The sequence below is a fragment of the Osmerus eperlanus genome, chromosome 8 (genome assembly GCF_963692335.1).
Source record: "Osmerus eperlanus chromosome 8, fOsmEpe2.1, whole genome shotgun sequence".
NCBI lineage: Eukaryota > Metazoa > Chordata > Actinopteri > Osmeriformes > Osmeridae > Osmerus > Osmerus eperlanus.
The window spans coordinates 2,337,760-2,357,643 of NC_085025.1; the positions used below are offsets into that span (position 1 = coordinate 2,337,760).

The window sequence follows — 19,884 nt, forward strand, 5'->3', positions numbered from 1 at the left end:
TCTCTCTCTCTCTCTCTCTCTCTCTCTCTCTCTCTCTCTCTCTCTCTCTCTCTCTCTCTCTCTCTCTCTCTCTCATCCTTTCTCTGTCTCGCTTTCTCCCTCTCTCTACCTCTATCTCTCTTTCTGTCCCCATCCACCCGCATGCTATTCTGTGGAGAAGTGTTGATTTCTGCTGCCTTAGATGTTTTCCACTGCTCTCTCTCTCTCTCTCTTTCTCTCTCTCATCCTTTCTCTGTCTCGCTTTCTCCCCCTCTCTACCTCTATCTCTCTTTCTGTCCCCCTCTCCCTCTCTCTCTTTCTCCCTCTCTCTCTCTTTCTCCTTCTCTCTACCTCTCTTTCTCTCCCTCTCTTTCTCCCTCTTTCTCTCCCTCTTTCTCTCTCTTGCTCTTTCTCTTCCTCTCTCTCTCTCTCTCTCTCTCTCTCTCTCTTCCCTCTCTCTCTCTCTCTCTCTCTCTCTCTCTCTCTCTATCTCTCTCTCTCTCTCACATGAGGCAAGAGTCTGGGGGTTTAAGATGTCAAAGATGTATGCTCTGCATATTACAGTGGTAATGTGTTAACAGATGGACCTGAGTAGAGGAGGGCTTCCAGGGAACACATTCTCCCTTCACAAGATACTCATTTATATCCACATGAATGTGTGACCCAAAACTTATCAAAACAGACCTGCTGCAGTCAGCCGTGTAGGATGTGCTACACGTTACAGTTTTTCTCAATTGTTTACACACAAATACTGGTACTTGAGACACAATGACCACAACATGTAACTCATGCACCAACCCCATGAACCAATTGTGCTAAACTACAAGCACAATTCCTGCTTTACACTCAAATTGCAGTTCTAACACACACTTTTTTCAAAACACTACACACAATTCTCTGCATTTGGCACAATGTTCATGAAGAAAATCTTTTGTTTTCACAAAGAACACACTGCCATTCAAATACGCACACTGACTCATCGCATGGACAAACACCTGTCACACAGTTTTACAATTAGCAATCAGAGCTTTAGAATAAAAGGGCAACAGGTGACCTTTTCTGTTTTTGAGCAATGGATGCCAACATTGGAAACAGAGGCAGAGGAGTGAGAGTAAGAGGAGGAGGACAGGGAGGACGAGGATGAGGAAGGCCAAGGACCATAATCTCTGATGAGATCCGAGCCGCTTTGGTTGACCATGTAGTCAACCATGGTCTAACAATGAGGGAGGCTGGGCAAAGAGTACAGCCAAATTTGAGCAGGTACACTGTAGCATCCATCATCGGGACTTTCCGAAATGAGAATAGGTAAGAAATCTACTCTCACTACAAAATTGCAGTAGGCCTACTGCATATCAATACAGTACTCAATGAGTACAGTAGTAAAGTATTGCCTGTGGACTGTTCTGTAGGACTGTAAAAATAAAGTATGTTTCCAGTATTTGGAAAATGTATTCCTACTTTGTATTCCTACACAGTATTTATAGTATTTTACTATATGTTTGGCAGAACTGAAAGATTACCAACACAAGGTGGTCGGGAACGTCTTCTGTCTCCTGAACAGGAAACTGAAATCATGAACATGGTCCTAGAAAATAACGCCATAACATTACGGCAAATACAAAGAAAAATAATAATAATGTAACTGTATACACTATACAGTAAATTATTCTGTTGTTTTGTATGTAAACCGCTGTATGTGCAACTTTGTGTTGGTTGGGATGTACACTGTGTACATATATGTAAAATATATTTGTTACCGTGTATTTCTGTGTTCTGAGTATAAAAACAATATTCTCAAATATTTTACAACACACTTACGTATGTATGTACTGTCTGTAGTAAATGTAACACTGAACAAAAAAAGGCCTAAATCACTATGATGATAGTGTTTTACATTGAGCACATCAGTGTTCAAATGGTTCTTATAAATGTTGATTCATATGATGGGTTGTGTGTGTCATTTGAAGACAAAATACCATTTTGAGAAGAAATAACATTGTTTTGAATGTAAAGTTTAATTTTGCAGGAGAAGTGAGGGGTTTTGCCCATTGTGTGTGTGTGTGTGTGATTTGTGTGTAGAGTTCTGAGAGTATGAGGTATGCATTCAGAAAATGTGTGTAACCAATCGAGAAAAACTGTAAGTCACCATTGTCTGAATAATTCATCTGTTGTTGACGTGCACATCACAGGATTATAAAAACCACTTGACCCTCACAAGCCACTTCACTGAAGACCGTGGTTTGAGAAAGACAAATATCTTATCATCATGGTATGACATACGTCCTTTCCTTTACACACAGGTTCCTCCTCTCATGTTTTTTTTTGTGAGATGGCAAACACGACAACAGTTCCATCACGGTTGCATATCTACTCTAAAATGATGAAACAGTGTTGAAAGGGCCTGATCTATGGGCTGGATAGGGACACCAAGACATGCTGACTGTAGCAGCCTGGAGACCAGGCATCTGTGGTCTTGGTATGATTACATTCTTGGAAAGGAGAGTACCATTTTTTTAAAGACAGCACAAATGTTAATGTACGCCACCTTGCATTCAAATGGAGGTCATCCATCACTTGGCACCAGCATGAGAAGAGCAGAATTGTGAACTTGTGTTTTGATTAATTTTTTTCTCATCCAATTCAGGGCCCAGCTGTGTGTGAATTACCTCCAGCAGAATATTGTTCTTTGTGCACCGAGACAAAGACACTGTAATGTACAAATGATCAGCTTCTGTACCACATTTTATCTGCTTAAAATAAATGTACGGGTCTGTAGAAGGCGGGGGCTTATGATGTACGACCACAGTGGGGTGGAGTCTTCTGGTTCAACTTAGTTTTTTACTCGCTACTGCACGTATAAGTGTATGTTATATATATATAAAATATTTTTAAAGCACCATTATTATGTGAAATAGTCTGATGTTCATGTGGAAAAAAGGAGACTGATGAGGGGCTGTTTGTTTTACTGTCATCGGGTAATTAATATATCATGTTTCGAAAAATATCTGGGCCATACAGTTTCAAGTTGCCATTTGTAACAAGTACAGGCACAGTTCCTCTTGACGTTCTCTAGCAGTCGATCTAAACCTCGAATAAATTATCCAAACCTGTAGGAATCATTCCTAAACTGTATGAACCACTATCCTCATTGACAACATACAAAATATAAATACGGATTTGACAAATGGAGCCAAACCAATGGAAGCAGCACTGTGAATGATGATAACAATAAACATATTTATCTTTCTAACAATCACACACAACGAACCAAAGACATTCACAGTTCAAGAGAAACAATGTTGGACATATTTTTCATGCTGTGTCCTTTATCTGCATTGCGACAGAGATATTCACACATTTGTGGCCTGTGATGACTTTTCCTGAGGCTTGAGTCCTACTGTCATTCATCCCCTTAGTGAAGGTAATACAAACATAATCAGATAAATGAGACAGCGGCTTATTCACAGCACTGTATCGTCAACAAAAGTGTTAGGGTTACAAACAACTTGTATATAAAAAATAAAACAAAAAAAACGAAAAAAAAAACTTTTTAAGCTCTAACTCTCGGAGTGACTCACTTCCTCTTCTTAGGAAACAGTGAAACATCAAACATGGCGAGTGACTGCACCTGTTTCTTTTGTATTGGCATAAACATCATGTTAAACTGAGAGAACAACAGAACCATGAGAGATGGCCCGTCTGTACGTTTCAGTCTAACCCAACTTTCAGAACTTACAACGAATTCCCCCGGCCCACAAAAGCTCAGCTTGAAATCCTGCCATCACTCCCAAAGGCACACAAAAGAAACAGAATGATTGAAAGCAAAGACCTGTATAAAACCTGTAATGAGCGTGGTTGTGAAATGCCACTGTTTCAAGTGGTCCCTTCCCTCTGCGAGAAAGGGCTCAATGGAGGATTGAAACCCGGGGACTGAGCCCGAATGGATCACATTTGAGATGCATGTAGACGAAGTGGTCTGTCTCCCGGGTGGCTGGCGTTCACTAAGAGCACACACACAGACGGCTTGTCGTGATTGGATTCAGATCAGGTGTCTCAGAGAGGTCAGGCTCCATGGCGATGGGGGACTTCCTTAGAGACCGTATCCGTGCGCCTCCATCTCTCCCCGGCAACCGTCTGAGTGTGCGCAGGATGAGAGGAGACTGCAGAGCGGTTGCCGTGGTGAGGGCGTGACCCGGCGAGTGTATATCCTGTCTTTTAGTGTCACCTTCTCTGTTTAACTGGAGGTCTCCATGGAGACGGGCCTGGAGTCTCCCTGTACTCAACTGCGGAACCAGCAGGGAAAGACAAAGTAGAACAAAGATAACTCCCAGAATGGAACTGGAACGAGGCTTGAATATTCACCCTCTTGTCTGTACTCATGAACTTATGTTAAGGTTTCCAACTAGATCCCTTCTCAGAAACTTTTCCCATCCTTTTTGCTGTGTTTCAGTTTTAATTTGCCTTCATTAATCCAGAAAAGTTATATAAACACTGGACACAATACACAGAGAAATCTCATTAGAGAGATCCGTTAAAAGAAAAATCTATTGGGTCTTTCTCTGCCTCTAATTAATCCAACTTCCTCTGGGTTGTAGTCAATTAGCCTCTCCTGTTTTGTCGTTACCATTGATTCTCATTTTGAGGAAATCCATGCATTCTCTTCTGATGAGAATGGGTACAATGCAAAGTCAAGAAAATGTGTGGTCTGTAGCAGTTTTAAAGGAGTTTTCTAAAGGGAAGGACTTTATTTTCCACTGCACACTGTGGGGTCTGAACTCAAACATTCCCAAGATGCTACTGATGCTACCATTTCTATGAAGGAGTCCACAGCCACTGCAGCACATGGTAGACTTCTTATTTTCTTGAAAGAACATGCGTTTGCCTTTCCTGATGTGAATCTGCTCCATATCTGTGACACTTCTCCTTTGCTGCTGCAGTACTGTTTCAGGCAGCTCTCTCTCTCTCTCTCTCTCTCTCTCTCATCTCTCTCTCTCTCTCTCTCTCTCTCTCTCTCTCTCTCTCTGTGTCTCTCTCTCTCTCTCTCTCTCTCTCTCTCTCTCTCTCTCTCTCCCTCTCTTTCTCTCTCTCTTTCTCTCCTCTCTCTCTCTCTCTCTCTCTCTCTCTCTCTCTCTCTCTCTCTCTCTCTCTCTCTCTCTCTCTCTTTCTCCTCTCTCTCTCTCTCTCTCTCTCTCTCTCTCTCTCTCTCTCTCTCTCTCTCTCTCTCTCTCTTTCTCCTCTCTCTCTCTCTCTCTCTCTCTCTCTTTCTCCTCTCTCTCTCGCTCTCTCTCTCTCTCTCTCTCTCTCTCTCTCTCTCTCTCTCTCCTCTCTCTCTCTCACACACACACACGCACACACACACACACACTCTCTCTGTAAACTCTGTCATTCCTGAATCACTTGGGAGATCAAATTGACAGACAAATGAGCCACCGCCATGCACTCCTCTGCGAAGGCTCTGCCATGTTCACAAACAGTGGCAACTATCATTAACCCCTTAGGAAGTTGAACATCGATGTCAAACCTGTTAGAATGTATTTACCTGACATCTGAATTCACAGAACCAACGTTAAACACAAGTGACAGGACTCAGGCCTTTTTTTAAATAATTATACACAAACATAACTACGGTGTGGTATTTGATCCAAAGTGTAATATATTATATCCTATTCAAAAATCTTGTTTCTTGTTTTATTGTTTTGGAAAATTGACTTAGACTATTCTTGAGATTATTTGGAGGGTACAGAGAAAGACCTAAAATGCCAGACATGAGAGGGCGAGAGCAGTCTGCATTAGACACTGAGATCCAGGAATAACTGCCAAATTGTTGAAGTGTACAGCAGAACAGAAGTGGACCTAACGTTATCTCCTCCTTATCACTTTTTTGTTGCTTTTTAAAAGTTGTATTTTCCCTTAAGAGCTATTGATTGGATTTTATAGCATACAGTACATTTACAGGGGCATTCGTAGATGGGCACTATTTGTCTCCTAAAAAAAAGTTATCCCCTTCCCTTAGCCAATAAAATGTGACATTATCATTTCAGAGGCATTACTAAGCCAATCAGCATGTGGAACTCACTTCCGCTCATACCTATTTTGTATAACGGTTAATAATATTATCTAGCGTTTATGAGCACTTTGGTTGATTGCGACAATGTTCCTCAACGAGTCATGGTATTTAGAAGTTTAAGACATCAGCATGTTTCTGCGAAAAGGTGCTTGTTATGATTTATAGACCACAGTCCTGCTCCCATTTCCTTTAGTAGGTAATATGTGTCATTTTTTTATAACATTGTGAAGTCTTGAAGTGCGAAGTGAAATGTTAAGTGATGTTGCGGTGACATCCAAAGGAAAGAGATTGGCCTTGTCTGGCAGCAAGTGAATATCCTAACCCTCAACTAGCAACCATGAGCACCTCAACCAAAGTTTACCCGAGTCCTAACGGGACTCACGGGAGAGTATGTTTCTGTGTCCTGAGGCAGGGGGAGTCGCCGCTAATTGAAAGAATACAGTGTAGGGGGTTAAATATTGGCCAAACAACCAAAACGAATTCCCCTATGGTTTAAAGGAAGATGGGAAACTGAACAGTGTATTAGCATGAACCAAATAATGCCAATACAAATAGAATTCCAGGTATTTGACTCTATGGGTTAAATCAGAGCAAGAATGGTCAAAGTATGGTTAAATGAAATACGCATTTAATAACATTGCAAATGAATGAAATCAATTACAAGGCAAACATGTTACAATATGAAAGCTTTAAATTTTACCTACTCTACCATGATCATTGTAAATCAGAGAGAAAGCAAGAGGTGAGCAAGAAGTAGGACAGTAGGACAAGGGAGAACTGAGGAGAAAGTCTCAGGAGATGAAGAATCCACAGAACAATGCATTACAATTCCCTTTATACACAAGGACAACCAATCAGACCACATCTTGAATGGGGTGTGAGGGCCATCAAGTTGAGACCGTCCAGAAACTCCAGACTTTAGCATATGAGAGGTGGGGGCAGGTCTGACACCCAGCCTTACAATAGCCCAGATAACATGCTGTCTGAACTGATTCCAGTGCTTTGTGCTTCATACATATCAAGTGATCGTTGCCACTGGCGATTTGATTTTATACTTTAATTTCCACGTATTTACCTGGGTCGAAAATTATTGTATTGAGGCCCATTCATTGCTTGTGAGCAGGGTGTCATTAGAGTCAGTTTTATAAATGGCCAGTGAACGTAACCTAGCACTTTGGGAGCCCATATGACACAAATATTTTTTTGATTGAACCCGATATTCTGTGATGCTTTGATAAAACACTTTCAGCATTTTATCTGGCGTAATAGTGCATTTTGACCATATTTGATATCCATGGAATCAAAATATTCACTTGGCATTTTCTGCCTTTAATAAAGAATTACCATTTGAAAATTAATCGTGTTACTTCCACTTCCACTGAGTGACAAAATGAAATCCATTAGTCTATTTTGCTTGGCCTTGCCAGCCACTGTGAGTGTGAATGTGAATACTAATGTCTCCTATCTCCTGTAGGACTGGCCTTTAGTTGACGTATCTGTGGGTATTGTGTTGGCTTGTATGTACGCTATATTCTGCACTCAGTGAAATGTGCACTGTTGTTTTGCAACCCATACTCCATATACCTTCAAGTGTACCATAGGCCTAATCCCCATACAGTTTTGCAAAGCTATCGCGCACTATTAATCATCGTTTTTATTTTAAAAGATACAGCAGGATGTTGTGTTGAAGGACTGACTTGTTTCAATGTGTGAGCCATTGCGGAAAATTAAAATGAGGTGTTTGTTGTGTGCACTGAAAGGCTATTTCTAGGCATTTAATAGTGAGATTAAAACGTCAAGTAACTCCTGGTGGCATTTCAGCCATATGCCCCTCTCAATGGGTGCCTGCAATCTCTAGCTCTGACCTTTCGCCCTCTCAGCCAATTAAAGCCTGACATTTGTCCACCCCTTTGCTAATGAACATGCAAATAAACTCATGAATTATGGAAAGGGTTGACAACAGGTTAATTGGCCTAAATTTGTCGTTACTGTTGAAACAGATGCAACACACTGGAAAATGAATGCTGTTTTGCTCTTGTATTGGTATGTCAATATGCTCAGATTTGAGCTTACAATTCACTGCTGATAGCTTGACATGTGTGTGTGTCTTATGTCACAGCACTTAACTCTTTGAGAGGCTATTTTCCATGGTATAAAGTCATCAAATCAATTTACACTCGTTGATCAAGGAATAATTCACAGTTTAATCGAACATACTGTCAGGTGTCTCGCTGGTCTGATCTATGGAGATGTGGAGTGCCCACCTCTGTCTCTCACCTCAGAGAAACATGCTGCATGAACCACTTTCACCAGTTTCATTAAAAAGGTCCAAAAACAACCTCCCCCCCAAACAGAAAAGCAAAACAATACACAGTGTATATTGGTTATAACTGTCTGCATTGTCCTCAGGCCAGAATTTTGAACATGGTTTTATTTGCAGAAAAGTAGATCTCCACTGCCTGAAACAGGTGGGTTAGGGTACGCTGTTCTGTCCAACGCCATAGTCTTGACATGCTATCAAGTACAACTCAGTTTTATGCTTGTTTGAACTGTCCAAGACTAAATGGAAAAGGATAAATCTGCCATGTTGTAGAGGTGGAGGTGAGAGAGCGATAGACCACACGAGGCTTCTGATGTCATTTTTCACGAGGTCTTGACGAGGCCTACCAGGCTGGTGAGTGGCTACTCGGTATACAAGGCCGCTGTAAAATGAAATGGATCTTGATTGTCATGCTCTGTTGCCCCTCTACCAATTTCCTGAGCCGTATTTCTCTCTAATATTGTTAGGGGCCAATAACTCTTGAGGGATAAGTGACAGGGGCCGCTCGAGAGGAACACAATGCACAAAACATGACAGCACACAATACTGGAACAACTCATGCTTTTAATTCATTTCTATCTTTCACAATCTATATCTTTATCGCTAATATTTTCTGACGAAACAAGAGTGGCGAGGCTGGGAACACAGATATGATTATCATTATCACATTAGAAGGAATAAAGTGGAGGAATAATTGAGACAGAAAGACTTTTAAATAGGTTTCAGAATTGTTCTCATCTGACATTCATGAAAGCGCGTGTTTGAGTAATTATGAGTAATTACGTGAAGAGGACGTCATGTTATCACGCTCACGATAAGTCCACTAAAATGAACATCTATGTCCTGTGGACAATGATTCAGAAGTCTTCAAGCCTCTGATGTATACGAGCACACACTTGTTAGCAGGATGGTGGTTTCCTCAAGCAGAGAAATCTTTTCAGGATCCAAGCATCTATTAAGCTAATTCCCCTCCACACATACACTACCGGAATGAGATCAAATGGCATTAAGTCAGCCCACTTGAGAGATGGCTAAAAATAGACGGCCACATTAACTAGTGCTTGCACACCATGTTGCCCTTTGAACGTCAAGGTAATGACTCAACTGAAATCCCATCAATCTACTGAATGCGTTTCAATATTATCTATCTATGTTATGACACCTCCATAAAACACTTACAACGTCCAATATGCTATCAAATGAACATGTGACACATATATTTCATTTAATATAATTGATTTAACGCTGGTCTTTCAGGACGTTGCAGTCAAATGATGCTAGTGAGCAAGTTTAAACTGCTCAAAGATGTGCAAAGGTAAACTCTTTTCTCAGTGTGTGTGTGTGTGTGTGTGTGTGTGTCAAGGTTCAAGTCCCGTTTCCGGGGTCAGGAGTTCAGTCTCCTGCTCCTCTGTCCCAGAGTCCTTTGCTCTGGTACTGTACACCTCCATCAGACTCATACATCACTTCCTGTGCAGAAACGACAGATGTTGGATGGACCATTCCAGACTGAGGTCATCTGAATGAATTTGTCTAGAATTTAATTGAAAAGTGAGATGATATGTTCTCTTTCACCAGCATTTGAAAAAGTTGCTTTCAAAGTGCAATTGCAATACATGGGTTTTAAGGAGAGGGTGTTCTCAATAGATATACTCTTGGTCAAATGGTTCCAGTAAATGCATTCCTAAGCAGCATCAAGCTCTTTCTCAGTCAATTAAATTCCAAGCTACACAAAGCAGAAAGTAATATCATTATCAATGGAGCGTCATTCTTTAACAAAAAGTGTCAGCACTTTTTCACAGAAACTGGTTTTAGTAACAAATGACAATCAGCGATTGGAATAAATGTGAGGTCATAAAGTGCTTGCAGACGTAAAGTCTCATTGATTCACGGGAAGGTGAGAGTGGGATTAGGAGTCCTGTAACTAGGGACTGATTTGAAGTACAATATCGTGTTGATAGCAGCCAAGCCCTCTGAGGAGTGATGGGTTTGGGGCGAAGTGTGTGTTCCATGTGTAATGACAGAGGCAGTCACTCTTCTAGTGTCTGGGACTGGAGGAGGAAAGAACATCGTTCTATTCTCTCTGTGAGAAGCTTGTCATGAAACCTCTCTCCAGGTTTATCAGCTCTCAGACTATCGATCCACCAAGAGCTGGGCCTGCCACCCTGTGAAGAACACTACTTTCATCCGTCACTGCGTTGGATAGGGACGGGAGATGGAAAACACTAGCAACTCATCTTGTCCTGCTCTGCCCAATCAGTCAGAGGTCCATCCCTACAGACACTCAACTCCGTTCAGCCCTGCAACCAAGGACGGATCAGTTTCCCGGCCCCAACGGTCCTCCTGCCTCCAGCCACTTGAAGGATGGCCTCAGGCACTCCCAAATCAGTCCACATTAGTGCTCATCCGTCTTCATCATGCTCCAGTTGAGGCCTTCGGTATAGGGCCTCAGCACGCCCACAAGACAAAGATCTGGACCATTAGTCTTGATTCCATATCAGGCGCGGTGACTTCAGATGTCCGGCTGCGATCAAGGACGGTGCCACCTCCGTGGCCTTCTACGTCCCTCCTGAAACGTCTTTGAGGGATGACGCCAGCGGGCCTCGCTCTTCTATCTCTCATCCCCCACATTCGCTTTACCAGTGGCTGAGTCTTCCATGAGGAACCTGGCCCAACATTTGTCTTGACTCCATTTAAGGTTTGTGACATCAGGTGACCGACCGGAGTCGAAAAGAGAGATTTGAAGAACATTTACGCAAGAAAAAATCTCTAAGATTTGAGAGATATAATTATTGTTTGCTGTTGGCTTTAGAGATTCATGCACATGATATGATTATACCATCTGCCTACACACATACAGTAATAGACCTTGAGAGTCAAAGAGAGTTCAATATGGTCTCTGCAGTGCCCAAATAACAGCTTTAATTAAGCTATCAGAAACTGTTGAGTTCTCTGTGAGGAGAACAGTCATTAATTCCTGTCTCTGGAAAGCTAAGCCAGAGCCTTCAAGCTTGGGATGACACGCTGCAACATACTATTGAAATCTCAGTGAGATCTTGAAATTGACCTGCCTTGTAGGGTAATACATGGTCCAACAGGAATAATGTGTAGACTAGACACTCAAATAGCTGATGTGCTCAGGTGCCTTCACAGAGTGTGATACTCTGTGTTGGCAGTAGGAGGGGTTAAAGCACTCAGAGCACAAACAATGCAGGGTGGCAATATATCTAAAAGTTCTCAATCTCAAACAGAAAGCAAAGGCAAACCAAAAACAGCAAGACCAAATGGAAGAAGCATTGAATGGAGACTTTAAAATTCACTTTCCAATTGCCCACCAGCCAAGAGGGTTTGGGTGATATTAACATAATGATATATGGACAGAGCTTGTTTTCATCCCATTGGATGCCATAAAGGGTCACATCTCCAGCATAAAAGGGTCTTGTGAGTTGCTGCTTCTCTCCTGGCGGAGCAGAAGGGTAATTTCACACTTGTTTATACCCCACATTTCCAGTCTGCTGTCACATCAGAACAAATTGATTTCATTCCTCAAATTGCTGAAAAGCCCCGGTTTCCTCTGCTCCATGGAGAAATGAATCATGGTAATGTTTCCTCTAAGTGAAAAGAAAATTAATTTTCACTCCCCATACTGATCTTACTAATAACAGGGGACTGTACAGTGAGGAGAAAATGGAAAATCATTACTCAGTGAACATTATCTTTATTATTTGTACCCACTCCATGTCACACCAGAACAGAAAATAGTGGGGTAAAAAACGGAGGTGGTTTTCGGAAGGTAAGGGGTGGCTGTCTTTCAGTGGAATCCTGAAGAAGGCATTAAAAAGGCAATTGGCCATTGATTGCTTGCTAATGCCATGGGACTGAAAGGGAAGGAGGGAAAATCATTGCAACTATTTTCTTTCTTTAAAAGAAAAAAAGCCTATCTACTCATGCATGTTATTAAAATCGTTGAACTGAAATCCCCAAGAAGTTGCAAGACATTTGATGTGGGATATAGATGAGATCTGGGGAATAAAACTAGAACTTGCCAGAGACTATGAATTAATATACAACAAATTAATGCATTTACAGCAACCATAAATCAAAATGACACCAGACCATAACCACTATTGGTGATGTTGAGAAAATACTGCAGGGAGCTGCTGAACATCTTTGTTTCAGTGAACTCATTTGCTTGGTCAGGGACATAGAGATTCAGAATTGTTCTCTATCTCAAACATACTTGTTTGGTTTCTGTGAGTCCAGCAAATGTAACTTTATTTACTGTTATAGATGGCACATGTTTGGAAATGATCTGTTTAACTATTGATTTTCAACCCACCTCAAAGTGTATTTTTCTCCAAGATAAGAGAACCATTTAGGAAATCATCCTATAAAAAAATATTATCTGAACAAAAAGCTAAATTGGTTCATGGCAGAGGTATAGCGAATCGATTCACAGCCCCAACAATGTTCAGACACTTTCATCCCAGTTTGCCAGTGTGAGTGTCTAAATGTATTCCAGGGGCAATTAGAGGCAGAATCTTGGGAAACGTGTGATGAATCTGTGGGAGAGGATAATGCCAGGTGGTTTCATCTCTCATCCCCTCTGCAAACAGTCTGCAGTCCAAGTGTGGCAACCCTGACTGAGACCCACATGTACATCAGGGGGTTCATGATGCATGACCAGTAAGAGGGCTGGAGGAAGAGGGCTAAAGCTAACCTAGTATACTGCTTAGAAACATCAGTATACAGCTAAGAAAATACCAGTGTAGTATTTAGAAATACCAGTATACAGAAATTCATCTTCAGTACAAGAGGTGTGCATTAAAATGGAATGTTAATTCATTTTCTAATGGTCAAGGATACTCCCAGATAGACTGGCTTCATAAACCATGGGCCATATACTTTAAAGACAATATCACATATACACGTCATAGCAAACTAGCACTCTATTTGTATTCAAAGGGCCCATGGCATAATGTAGCGGGCTTGTTGAAAGAAAATAACTATTGAGGAGCTACTGTTGTACAAGCACACTGGGGTTAAAAAAAAATCAACGCTTTATTTTCATGTTTAATAGGATTAAGTTTCCCCATGGCATTCTTTACCCAGAGGAGTTACGATATTGTTAAATTTACAAGATTAAAAGAGATAAAACTATATTTCTGCACGGAACAGGGAAATCAGACATCAATAAAAAAGGGACTTCATCGCTGCAGGTCCCACTCGAGGGCTCAGATCATATCAGACATGATACGCCGAGACAATTCTAAGCAGTCTAACCCACCAGTGCTCTACCATTACACAGCATCTCAAACAGACCCATTGTTCAGTCAGTGTGGATCTTGTAGTGTTCTCGTACTGTGCACAGTCCTTGTCAGAGCAGAAACAGATCAGAAGACCATATGCTACAGCTGTCGTCACACTGGTTGTCAGGGTCCCTGACACCCAAAGCATTACCCACACCGGGGTAATGCTTTGGGACCTCTGACTTGCCAACGCGCTAACCAGCTAGCTTTTCACTGGTGCAGGTGGACCTGATGCTTCTACTGAGGAGTGAGTACACTTGCAAATGGGAATACACTAGATACCGGATGTGCAGGAATCAGGTTGTTGTCAAAGTGTTCCAGTCTCTCAGACAGACAAGAGGCAGCTGGGTGAGAGGACTCCTTTTCTCACATAGCTGTGGTTGGAACACAGCAGTCAGTCAAAGGTGAGCGTCATGTATGAGAGATCAATGGCCTGACAGGAGTTGGTGCAGAGCTATGCAGGACTCTGACAGACACATGAATATTTACAACCTTGCCATTCCGTCTGTCTGTAGGTGTCTAACAGACCTTCCACTGGTTGACTTTGACATACACAGGAGATTATGCATGTAGGGAAGTCAATACTGCTTTGATGGTGGTGTGGACAACGGCTTTTCCTCATACAGTTGAGACAGAACAGTCTGACCTCTGACCTTCTGTTCTATTGGAAAAAGAATGTACTGACTGAACTTGATGATGCAATTCACTTAAAAAATAAAAGATCTGCTATTTAAAGAATCATCATAAGATTTTCCATTGCATTGTCAAGTCCCCAATCTCCTTTGACTAATTGGCTCCATAACCTTATGATTATACTGCACATTTAAAGGAGAAAAATGCACCAACCACTTTTACAGGTAGTTTTATGAAGTGTATAAATACGTTGTTTCCTCCTACATAGGAATTACTCATCTGAGGTACTTGGTCAAACATAAAAATGGAGCTCTTATCCCAAATGAATGTCACGTCTAAGCAGCATGAATATGTGTGTGGTTTTCATCTTCTTTGAAGATGAAATTTACATGTCATCTCTCCATTCCAATTTCAAGTGATTCCTAATTGGTGAGGTTGAGGGGCCTTGCACTGGAGCCTCTGTGAGAGAGAGAGAGAGAGAGAGAGAGAGAGAGAGAGAGAGAGAGAGAGAGAGAGAGAGAGAGAGAGAGAGAGAGAGAGAGAGAGAGAGAGAGAGAGAGAGAGAGAGAGAGAGCGGAGCTTCAGCCTCAATTGGATTAATGGCGTCCTCTCAAGGTGATTACACTAAAGACAAAGGTGTACACGGAAGAACACATTGAAGCCCAAGTGGCTTTTCTCATCCTGTTACCGAGGTAACAACTGTATCGTGGCCGGTATTTCGAGGGGGAAATATTCAAAGTAGAATTGGATTCATTTCTGCAGGAATAAAAATGTAACCTATAGGTAGGAATTTCACAGATTTAGGTTGTACGGGAGGCCTGAGACAAACGGGACGGTGTTAGGATGTCTAAATTACAAGACAGTGTTTGTCATGGGCTTTTATTCATAGCATCAATGCTTCCTTTAATTTGACAGAAGCTATCCTGTTAAAATATGGGCATATTCATCACACAGGCAATCAGTAAAGCTTCAGTCTAATATCACTAATAGATATGATGGTAATTGTAGACCATTAAACGTCTTAAGCCTCCCACGATATCTGTCAGTGTGTATGGCCATGTTTTGTTTTATAGCTTTCCCCATAATTCCATATTACCCAACTTTAGCAATTTCCATAATGGCTTTTGACATATCCTGACTTTATGAGATGCATTAGGGTATAGAGAAAACACTTATGTGAGTACGGGCATCAATAAAAATCTTTACAGATCTTTGTAAATGTGCAGATCAGTTCTGTGTACTTAGTATTCATGTGTTAAGCACATTTTTCCACCTAAAAATCATATTAATTCCCAAACAACACAGCAAGATATGCAGTCAAACTCGGCTACAATAGGTGAAACTATGGAAATTCGGATGTACAATACAGAAGCAAAACTGGTACCAACTGTCTGGAACATGGTCCCATGGTATTCCCTGGTACCGGAAGAAGCCAAGATGTCTTATGCTTGACAGATTCAATCTGCTCTGGGATGACTGAATAATTGAAAGTTCTAATGCAGACCATCTGGCAGCTGTGGGCGCCACAGAGATATTCAGAGTTCCTGAAATAGGCTTTTGGTGACCAACGTTGCTATAGTGAAAATAGAAGCTGGAGTTCTGATCATAGAGCTTTTGTCAATCCAATAAATTGCTAAATTGAGTAAACAAAAGTATACTGACATTAAGATCGCTGCCACCTGACAAACCGACCTGGATAAAAGCCAAAGCCAAAGCTTTAATGTCTTGCTGAGCAACAGAAAGCCAGATGTGAGTTTCAAATTGAGGCATGGTACTTTTATTCTAATATGCAGAATGTTAACACAACACACATCTCTCTCTCTCTCTCTCTCTCTCTCTCTCTCTCTCTCTCTCTCTCTCTCTCTCTCTCTCTCTCTCTCTCTCTCTGTCCCAGGATAAAGATAAATGCTCCATAGCGCTTACTGCACACATAGTAGGCTACGACTGTGCTATATAAACGAGCCGTGGACCTGACACTTCAAGACTGATTCAGGAGTCTTGACGCATCACTCCCTCCTCCAAGACACACGCCCAAACTCCATACCAGTCGTTCATGCAGGTTTAACGCTACTGCACGAGGGCTCTGGTGGGGGCACCAACATTTTTTGGAACTCAGAGCTTGAATGCACATGCTCAAGCAGTCGGCAACTGCTCCTATTCAAGAACAGAAGAGCAAGCGCACAACAACCGTAATTAGTGACGTAGCTCAATGATTCTTCAGTTCCCTCCTTGAGGATCATGTGTCATTTTACTTTCCGCACATATCCCGCATGCGTCTTGCTTATCCTCAATAAGCACCTGTCTTGGTTAAACGCTTGCGCGCGTCCCAATTTGACTTCTGAAATTACAGTAAGAGAGTAGTTTGAAACCGCCTGGAAACAATGAAATAATTCTTAATAACGCTTCGTTTAGCATTTACAAGTGTGTTTGTCTTAGAGACTGCGAAACATATGATTAGGCTGCGGGAAGATATGTGTGGACGCTTTCTGACCTCTACCGCATCTCGTCCGCTTTTCTTCTGCATTCTGTCGCTGAGAGGATAGCTGTGTCCCGCGGAGGATGCCGAACAGGTAGAGAAACATATCCCTTTCAGATATTGTCCAGGGTATAGTCATTAGAATAGCGCTTTGTTCCAAAGTGTGGCTAATGAATGAGAAGCTTACATGTCGCTCCGTAATGAAGTTACTGTGTTGGCATGTTAGAAGGGACACATTTAGAAATGACTGCTACGTTTATTCTGAAACAGATAACACTAGCTGCTATTATTCATTAACTTAAAGAAGGCTGCAGATATGGGCATATCATGTCACAGGACATATGTTTTAACGTGGACATGCACCGTGAGGTTGTTATGTGTCTGCTATTAAGAAAAACGAGATCCAAAGGAATCGGCGTTGTTTTACGCAGTGTGAAAAACAAACAAAAACCTACATATTTCATTTGAACTGAGTCATGCTGGAACAGAAAATTTAAGTTTTGACCTGCATGTTAACCCTTGTTTCAGGTTTCGTAATGTAGTGAGGTCCTCTTTCTGGGTTAAAAATATTGCACAGTGTTTGCATTGTCTGGATAGAAAAATTGAAATAAATATTTGAATGAGTAAGAATTTTAGGTATCCACTATCCACTGATCTGGTTCTAAACTCTAAAAGTATAACTTTAATATTCCTCTCATCTGCAAATTGTAAAGTGGCGCTCTTCTTTTACTCATCATTTGTTTTAGCAGCTTACAGCAATCTGTCTTCTTTAAATTCTAGGTGTTTGTATCTGACATGTATCCCTGATATTTCTCTTGGGATTGCTATGCATTTGTTTGAGCTATTGAAACTAAGACATTGTTTTGACTCCAAGGCAAGACACTCAAGCCTACAGTGCAACTAAGATATGTGACTTGATATAAGCCATGTTGGTTCTAGTGCCAATGGAATTTCAGTTAATTATTTTTAATTAATTGTATGGTGTTTGTTTAACAGATGCTTTTACCCAAATCGATGTACAGGGGCAATTTAACCCTGCGACTATGCGAGTAAAAATGTAGTGGTGTACCAATGAGCTATGCAGATCTCTCTATGCTTACTGCCTTGTGAACATGCACACCCTCATCCTTCGGTCTGTGTCAAATCCTTTCCTTCCTTGGTGTGTGTTTACTCCACTGCAGGCTTGTACTCCTTCACATATTTCTCTTGATTAACTTTCATTACCATCTACAGATGCTATTCTGAGTTGGGATCTGGATGCCCATCATTACTCTGCATTTAACTTTCTACTAGAGCTTTTGCAATTAGTTACGTCTCAGACCAAACAGTCTGCGATCACACTAAGTAATAATTAGTGGTTGAGTGACATTAAATATCTGTCCTACTCGATGATAATGCATATTGTGCATCTTCCCCTAGCTGTAATCATAGCTAACATAGCTTCCCCTCAGCCTCTCTCGTGTGTAATGTTTGCACCGGAACACTCCGATCGAGAGCGGAGCTTCGTTATGCTCCTGTATTACTATAGAAAACAGTAGCTAAGGATTTATAGGATGAAACCAATGGTCTCTACACACACAAACATTCAGACTATAACCGGAGGGAGATGCGTTGTTAAAAGGTCTCATATGAGATCATAAACACCATGATGGCAAAAAGCAAAGGGAAGGCGATGCAATGATATTGTTTTATTCATCCTAATGACACCACTGGCAATGGGGGGGTTTTGGGGGTGGAAAGTGCTCTGTCTGAAAGGGGCAGTTGCTGTTGACCTTCTCAAAGTAAAACATGGAGTGTCCAGCTCAAGCTGATGAAACAACAGACTTGGCTGAAAAGGTTGCCAAGCACTGTAAAACTCTCTGGTGGGAGAGAGAGAGAAAGAGAGAGAGAGAGAGAGAAGGAGGAAGGAGAGAGGAGAGAGAGAGAGAGGAGAGAAGGAGAGGGAGAGGGAGTGAGAGGAGAGGGAGAGGGAGAGAAGGAGGAGGAGAGGGGAGAGGGGGGGAGGGAGAGGGGAGGGGGGGGGGGGGGGGGGAGGGGGGGAGGGAGGGAGGAGGGAGGGAGGGAGGGGAGGGAGGGAGGGAGGGAGGGAGAGGAGAGAGGAGAGAGAGAGAGAGAGAGAGAGAGAGAGAGGAGAGAGAGAGAGAGAGAGAGAGGAGAGAGAGAGAGAGAGAGAGAGAGAGAGAGAGAGAGAGAGAGAGAGAGAGAGAGAGAGAGAGGAGAGAGAGGAGGGAGAAGAACCCCATCACTCAGACTTTACATCCTCCTTTACATCCTCCTTTACATCCTCCTTTACAGTGCATCAGTTCTCTCATTGCTTCACACACCCGAGGTACGTCTTACATTTGATTCACGTTTGGCAGCCGAAGATGTAATTGGCTGTATCCCATATTGAAGCCGATACGCAGGCACAGTGTCATCTGTCTTGATCCACGATAGTACAAGGTCAAATAGCAACTAGCAAGGTCTACTTTTAACCACACTTGTTTGTAGAACAACACCGTGGATTAATTGCTTGCTTACCATGCAATTATGCAAAGAGCGGCAAGAGGGATCACTGCTGGGATTGAAAGCCGAGAATGGTGCAGAAATGTGTCAGTCCTCTGGGCTGACACCCCTTAAGTCATCTTCCCATGGCTGGTGATATATGGCTAAGGTGACCGTGGTCATTATTCAAGAGCCGATCTGCTCTTCCCCTGTGTTCAGGTCCTCCTGGGTCTGATCAAGTGTGCTCTATTATCCTCCCGGTAATGATTTGTGAAGCTCAGGCGGTATAACATCTGAAGGACAGCACATTTTAGCGCCTTTGAAAACCATATCATAATCCACATCCATTAGCCATATGGTTTCATTTCCAAGATCTGCCTGATGCAATTAGAGTCGCTTCCCAAGGGCGTCATGTTGGAAACTTCATGTTTGATTGGATTTCCTACCTCTGGCCTATTTCCCTGTCTTTTCCTGTATTTTTCATGTCAAAAATGTTGAATGTTCACTGTTCAATATCTGTCTTTTATACCGTAGCAGTATTTGAAACACTTTATGGATGATACAGAACATTAAAATAGTAATTCAAAGCGAACGTACAGATATACCCATGCTCTTTGCA

The 19,884-nt window shown here is 41.9% G+C and overlaps 2 protein-coding genes across 2 annotated transcripts in view; one reads left to right on the forward strand and one right to left on the reverse strand.

Annotated features, from left to right (window-relative positions):
* slc16a10 (solute carrier family 16 member 10) overlaps positions 1-19,884 on the reverse strand; it is a 426,623-nt gene that overhangs the window by 106,054 nt on the left and 300,685 nt on the right. The gene's annotated exons all lie outside the window — the stretch shown is intronic.
* The window catches only part of LOC134024788 (heparan sulfate glucosamine 3-O-sulfotransferase 5), a 24,674-nt gene continuing 21,037 nt past the window's right edge, over positions 16,248-19,884 (forward strand). The window contains exon 1 of the mRNA XM_062467478.1: positions 16,248-16,875. The gene's annotated coding sequence lies outside the window, so the exon portion shown is untranslated. The remainder of the gene's footprint in view (positions 16,876-19,884) is intronic.